This window comes from Miniopterus schreibersii (assembly GCF_964146895.1).
Source record: "Miniopterus schreibersii genome assembly, chromosome: 12".
NCBI lineage: Eukaryota > Metazoa > Chordata > Mammalia > Chiroptera > Miniopteridae > Miniopterus > Miniopterus schreibersii.
In genome coordinates, this window is record NC_138112.1 from 72,992,197 (window position 1) to 72,999,318 (window position 7,122).

General features: G+C 62.4%; 1 long non-coding RNA gene across 5 annotated transcripts; it reads right to left on the reverse strand.

Annotated features, from left to right (window-relative positions):
• Window positions 1–351: 351 nt before the first annotated feature.
• On the reverse strand, window positions 352–3,217 carry LOC308564427. 5 transcript variants are annotated; one of them, XR_013999945.1, is made up of 3 exons: window positions 678–3,217; window positions 600–622; window positions 352–567 (listed from the first exon to the last, which is right to left on the reverse strand). It is a non-coding gene; the product is annotated as an uncharacterized lncRNA (long non-coding RNA). The 5 variants fall into 5 exon arrangements; XR_013999943.1 differs by lacking the exon at window positions 600–622 and having other exon boundaries at window positions 709–3,217; XR_013999944.1 differs by lacking the exon at window positions 600–622.
• Between the last annotated feature and the right edge of the window lie 3,905 nt (window positions 3,218–7,122).

Sequence of the window (7,122 nt, forward strand, 5' to 3'; positions counted from 1 at the left end):
GAAAAGCCTAACCAAAAAAAAAAAAAAAAACCCAAAAAATCAATTGGCTTAAAACATACTAAAACACTAATTGGCTTAAAAACAATTGGCAAAATAAACGAATTCGGCCCCCCCCACCCCTCCTTCTCCTCCCCTTTGGACCCCGAGTCAAATTGGCCATGGACTCGAGTTCCTCACCATCCAGGAGAAAGGAGGGGTCCCCAAATTTTCAGGTGGGCATGTCATTGCTTCCCAGCCACCTCCTGCTCATGCAAGACCCTTGGGCACTTTCTGTGTTAAACGGCCCCTAACAACTGTGGCCACCCAGCCTCGCCCTCCCTCGGGTCCCACCACCTGTCACCATGAGACCAAAGGAGGAAATGGAACATGAAAACCAAAATTGGCGCGAATGAAACTTAATTGGCACGAACCCCAAATTCCATCCTACAAAACCCCACACACCCCAAAATCTTATACATCAATGCCCACCTAAAAACACACACACACACACATACACACACATACACACACACACACATACACACATACACACACACCTAACCCACATACACACACATACACACACACCTCACACACATACACACCACACACATACACACATCTCACACACATACCCACACATCTAACCCACATACACACACATACACACACATATACACACACATACCCAAACACACCTAACCCACATACACACACAAACACACACACACACCTAACCCACATACACACACATACACACCTAACCCACACACACACACACATACACACCTAACCCACATACACACACACACCTAACCCACATACATACACATACACACACACACCTAACCCACATACACACACATATACACATACACACCTAACCCACATACACACACAAACACACACACACACCTAACCCACATACACACACAAACACACACACACACCTAACCCACATACACACACACACACACCTAACCCACATACACACACACACACACCTAACCCACATACACACACAAACACACACACACACCCCTAACCCACATACACACACACACACACACACACCTAACCCACACTCACACCCACCCACACACTCACACACGCACACTCACACACACCCAGGATGGATGGCAAAAATGAGAAAGACTGAACACCCCGTGTTATGCCGATTAGACCGCGTTTCGTCCCAAATTCCGTTGCTGAGGTTTTCACGTCTCCAGCTCCCCTCCAGCCCCCGCGATGCGCCCGAGGTGGGCGGGTGTGTCCCAGGCCGGGGCTGGCGGTGCCATCTGGGTGAGATGAGGGAGGTGCCCCTTCTCGCCGCCCGGCCCCGCAGGGTGAGCCCCACGCACCCAGACCCGAGGACAGGATGTGGCCAGACTGGAGGTGCTGAGCTGAGCACGACATGCCCGCCCCGTAGCCTGACCCCCGGGTGTGCCCCCCGAAAGACCTGGGCTCCCCGCGCACCTGGGATCACCTTTGCCGGCCTCCCGGGCAGCCTCTCAGAAATGCGAGGCCCCGGGAGGCCGGCAAAGGTGATGGGGAGAGTGGGAAGTTTGGCGGTTGGAGGGGTGGGTGGGGGGCAGTGGGGGCTGGGCGGGGGATGCCCTGGGGTAGGAAGTAGCCCAGCGAGGTTTCGGCCCAAAGTCGGGAGAAAGTTTTGAGGAGACCTGCAGAATTACACGCCCAAATTAGAGACCCAAATTGACGCCAATTGATCTATTTCCCCCCTTTAATTCGATGCTCCTGGGGCTTGTTTCCGTTTTTTTTTTTTACCCCTCCCTTGGCTTTTCACGCGCTCTCACAATGTAACGTCCCCACCCTGAAACAGGGGAGCAGTGACGAAAGCAGTGCACGAAGCCAGCGTCACCACCAGCACCACCTCCTGCTCCCCGCCATTTATCGCCCTGCATTTAATTTTTTTTTTTTTTATCTGTCTCTTTTGCTTGGGTTGAGTTGGGAGTGGAGCCTCTGTGGGGTGCTGGCCACGGTGCCCCACGGAGAAGTCCAAGGGGAATGGAGAAGGCCACTGCCTGGCCTGGCCCCCAGGGACGGTGGCTGGTCCCTGGGGGTCCTGAGGGGCGGAGGAGGGATGGGACGGCGTCTCCCCAGGCGTCAGGAAGGTGCTCGGAGGCCATCAGGAAGGGGCCCCCGGCTGGCCCGTGGCCGCCGGGGGGGAAGGGGCTTTAGCTGTGTGAGAAGAAGGGCTCCATCGGGCTGGAGCAGGTGGCCGCCTTCCGCACACTTGGGGAGCTCTCCCCTCACCCCTCGGTGACACCTTGCCCGCCTCCTCAGCACCCCGTCCGGTCGCCCAGGAGGCTCAGGCTCCGCGGGGCCTCCTGGGGGTCCAGGCGGGGTGAGGTCAGGTAGTAGGGGAGGTCAGGAGGGAGCCCCGCAGAGCAGGAGAGCTGTGAGGTTGAGCCATCAACCGGGGTTGCCTGGGCCCCGAGGCCCACGGGTCTGGTACCGACCCAGCCACCGTTCATCTCGGTGCCCAGGGCTGCCGCAGGGACCCGGGCGGCTGGGAGGTTTACCTCCCCCCACTTCTGCCCCCAGCGCAGTCCCCCTGCCGGCAACCCGGCTAGCAGTCTAGAGGCCCGAGGCTTCGGGGCCCTGGCAACAGGGCTGGCGTGACCCCGGGGGCGGTCCACGCCAGCCCACCCTCGGCACAGAGGGTCCCTCGGCACGTGCCCGGGGAATGGGCCATTCGGAACATTGGGCAGAAGCACAAAGAGCCAAATTGTCCTAATTGGCAAACCCAGATTGGCCAGAGATCCAAAAAGACTTAGAGGCGCCCCAAATCGCTGCCCATTCTGCCGGACGCCCACCCCACCCAGTGTTACATTCGCCTCTCCGGGGTGGGCGCTCCGGGGGCATCTGCCGACGCCCCTCTGTGTCGCCCAGTAAGCGGCTCTCCGCGGGTCGCCCGCCACCGAGACCCGGCTCCCCGCTGACCGCCCGCGCCCGTAGCTGTGGCTGTCCATCTTGTCTCTTCCCCGAGTCCCCCCCCCAACAGTCTTCAGCGGGACCCCCTCTTGGGTCCCTCCCTGTGCCATCGCCTGAAGACCCCCCACGCGCGGAACACCCTGTGTCACCTGCCGCCGTTCCAGCCATCGACCGCGGCCGTGTTCGCCCCAACTCAACCCCTTTAACATGCTGTCTCCGGCAAAGCCCAGGGCCTGGGTTTTGTCTTTAACCTTCAATGCTCGCAATCCCAATAAAGTTTTCAAATGTATTTTGTTCTGAGTTCTCTGGTCTTTACGTGGGTGCGGGGTCGTGGGTGCGGGGCCGAGGGAGGGAGGGGGGGGGAGGGAGGGGGCCTTCAGGTGCAGGCGCCACTCTGCCCATCACGGTGAAAGGACAGTCCCGGGATCTACACCTCGCCGCTCACAGTGCAATGACAGCCCCCCGATGATGGGGCCGGGGGCTCTGGGTGGGACCATCTCAGGCACCAAATCCTCAAAAACAGGGTGCAGGGGGTGGGGCCTGTGGGGAAAGGAGGTGCCCCAGCTCCAGGGAACCCTTCCAGCTCTGGGCAACGGGGCGGGGGGCAGGTTCTGAAGATTCTAGAAACTGGAGCTGTTGCTGGACATGGGGACTCAGAGCTGCTCACGCCTGGGACTCGGGTCACCTGCGCAGGCAGACACGCTCCCCCTGCCCCCAAGACTGAAGCTGAAGCCGATGCCCCTGGAAACCCCCTCCCCTGCTCAGCCCCCAGCCCCCAGCCCTGACCGCTCAGACCTCTGACCTTTGGGTTCCTGACTCAGGGAGACTGGCCTCCAAGGTGCTTGAGGCCTGGCCGGGCCCCTTCATCCACGCCACCCCCGAGCCCTCAGCAGGTGCCCACTGTGGGGAGAGGGGCGGCTGGGGTGGGGACCAAGGAAACAGAGTCTGTGCCCGGGGTCCAGGCCGCGTTTAGTGGCTGTGACCATTCTCATGCCAGCCCTCTGGAGTCTAGAGCCACATTCACAGGGGCAGCCACGTAGCTCAAACTCGCTGGGAATTAATCCAAGGGGAGGGCAGGGGGCTGCCTGGAGGAGGTGACGTCAGCCTTAAAGCATGAGGGCACTGGAAAGGGGAAAAGAGAGTTAGGGGGCTCGTGCAACTCTTGGGGCAGGCAAGGGCCCGACAGGCAAGGCCTGGGGGCCAGGGTGGGCGGAGGGCCCGGGCCCTGGCAGGATTGGCCCCCCACCCCCAGTGAGATGCTCTGAGACACTTCCAGGGGCTGGGACCCTCTGCCCACCCTTTAGAGCAGATCAGCTCCTCTCCCGCGAGCCTCACGTGGGACCTGCCCTCGAAGGCCCTGCCCTGTGCCCCCTCCCAGAACTCTGGACGCTGGATTCAGGGTCTTTCTTCCTCCCAGCTGTGGGCAAACCATGCCCTCTCCGGCACCCGGCCCGCCCCACCCAGGGTCTCCCCTCGGAGCCCCCCACTCTTGCTGCAGCCCGCCCCACCCGCACCCTGCTTTCCCCAAGATCCCCACGGCCTCCACTGACTCCCTGGGCACAGCTGTCCCCTCACCCGCTCTCCTGGGCGAGCCTGGACCCTCCTCAGCCTGCTGCTGCCCCCACCCCACTGTGCTTGGTGCCACCGTGTCCCAGTTCTTCTGGGACTGCTGGTCCTTCTTTCCTCCCCCCCGCCTTCGAAAATTCTCAGCTCACCCCTGGGGCTCCATCCACCCAGCCACCCAGCCACCCAGCCACCCAGCCACCCATCCACTCATCCACCCATCCACCCAGCCACCCAGCCACCCAGCCACCCAGCCACTCATCCAGACAGGTGATGGGCACCCCCATGTGCAGGGTGCTGCAGGCTCAGTGTCTTGGAGGGAAATGTGGGGGGCTCTCTCTTCCTTTAAATTCTCACCCGAGGGTATGTGGTCATTGATTTCAGAGAGAGAGGAAGGGAAAGGGAGAGAAACATGGGTCGGTTGCCTCCTGCACACACCCCAACCGGGGATCGAACCTGAAACCTGGGTATGCGCCCTGACCAGGAACCGAACCTGCCACCTTTTGGTGTACGGGACGACACCCAGCCCACTGAGCCACCCTGGCCAGGGCAGGGGGTGCTGTTTTAAGCGGAAGGGGCTTCGGGGAGAGGGTGGCATGGATGTGCAGGCCGGGAGGAAGTGCGGGGCGTGGGGTCTCCCAGGAAGGAGATGAAGCAGGTCCTGGGGGTCCTGGGGGGGCTGCCGCCGGGAGGCGGGGCCAGCGGGGGAGTGAGGTGCGAGCGGTAATGGGGGCTGAGCGGGCCTTGGCGGTAGCTGAATGCAAGTCCCACAAAGACGTGTCCCATCCTCGGCCCCAGAGCCTGTGGATGCGACTTTATTTGGGAAAAGGGTCCTTGTAGATGTGACCGGGTGAAGGATCTCGAGATGTCGTCCTGGGTCTGGGGTGGGCCTCAGCCCGACGACGAGTGTCCCTATAAGAGAGGAGCAGGTCACACAGGCAGGGACTGGACGGATGTGGCCACAAGCCTGGGAATGAGCGCCTGGAGCCCCAGCAGCTGGGGAGGGGCAGGCAGGGCCTCCTCTGGCCCCTCAAGACTCCCGGCCTCCAGGACTGGGAGAAAACGAGTTTCTGTTGTTTTCAGCTGCCCGGTTCGTGCCCGTGTAGGGACTGAACTACGTGAGGACGCGGCTCCTCAGCCCGCTCCCCATTGCGGGTGCCCAGGATCCTGCCACCCTGGGCCCCGTCCCAGCACCTCTGTCCAGAGGGTTCTTGTCTCTTTGCACGACTGGCCTCCACAGTGAGCCAGTCGCCTCTGAGACACCAGGCCAGGCCCGGCCTCTGCTCCCCATGCTCCTGGAGACAAGTGAAGTCCTCACGGTGACGGGGCAGCCACCCTGGCCTGCCCGGCCCCCGGGTCTGGGTGAACCCATGTACAGGGTCCTGCCTCAGAGCCTTTGCATGGCTGCCCCTGCCTGGACCGCTTGCCCTGCAGGCCGCCTGGGTCGCTCCTCACCACCTTGACCTTGTTGCTGAATTGCACCAGCTCGGTGAGCCTGCCCTGAGCACCCTCCCACAATGGCGGCCCACGCTGGCATGTCCCCAGCGACCGGCTAAATAATCGGGATGAGGGGAGGGCAGAGGGTGCCACAGGCTCTGGCCATGTGTGGCTGGAGGGAGAGCGGCCACTCGCTAAGCAGGAGGCGCTGGACTGAATCCCTGGGCTGTGACACCTCCTTGGGTGCCCGCCTTCCCCAGCTGCTCCAGGGCCCTCCCTCTCCCCCCTCCCCATAATCTGTAGGCCCACAAGGCCCACAGGCTCCACCCACCGCCTGCGGCCCTCCAGGCTCCAGCCTCATCCTGCTGGCTACTCTCCATGTGGGGCCAGGTGAGCTTGCTCTGCCACCCTCCCCTTAGGAGTCTCGGTGGCTCCCGTGGGCCTCTGGGTAAAGCACAAACTCCAGCCTGGGCTTTCTTGGCCTCTGCGGCACCTGCAACCCTCCCTCCCACCCCCCACGCCCCCCACTCCACGGGGCTGGCTGCTCTCTCCTGGGCCCTCGGGTCTGCGCTGACCCTGGCGGCCCTGCACACCTCTATGGCTCTGCAGTCCTGACCCCCCACCCCGGCGCCCTGGTCTCAGGAGTCTGTGCTCCTGTGTGGACGGGCTCTGGCACCAATCCCCGCTCTGCCCCTCGCACATGCCAGTCACCACAGGTGCACGGCCAGGTCTTCCCCCGCTCACTGGTGCTCTGTGCAGCCCCAGGGCAGGGCTGGCGGGGAAAAGGCCCACGGGCAGGGGGTTACCTGCCCAGAGGCCTCCCCACCTTGGTGACTCACCTGGCCCTGCTCTCCTCTCCATCCCTAACAGCTTGTGTCCACCCGCCCAGCTGGGCCTGGCCCCTGGGGTCCCCGCTCCTCCCAGCTGCCCAGGCCTGGCACCCAGCTGGCGATCCCCCACAGGTGTGATCACCAACCAAGGGGGCACCAACCAAGGGCCCCCAGCGAGGCTGGGCCTCTACCTGCCCAGCCTCCCCTGGCCGGCGGGCAGCAGCCTCAGGCCTGTCCCCTCCCAGCCCAGCCAGCCCGGCCTCGGCTGCCAGAAACCACAGAGAAAAGGCCTGTTCGTGCCAGTTGTGCAGAAAGCAAAACAGTTTGTGGTTTGTGACCCAAATTTTTTGCCTTTTTT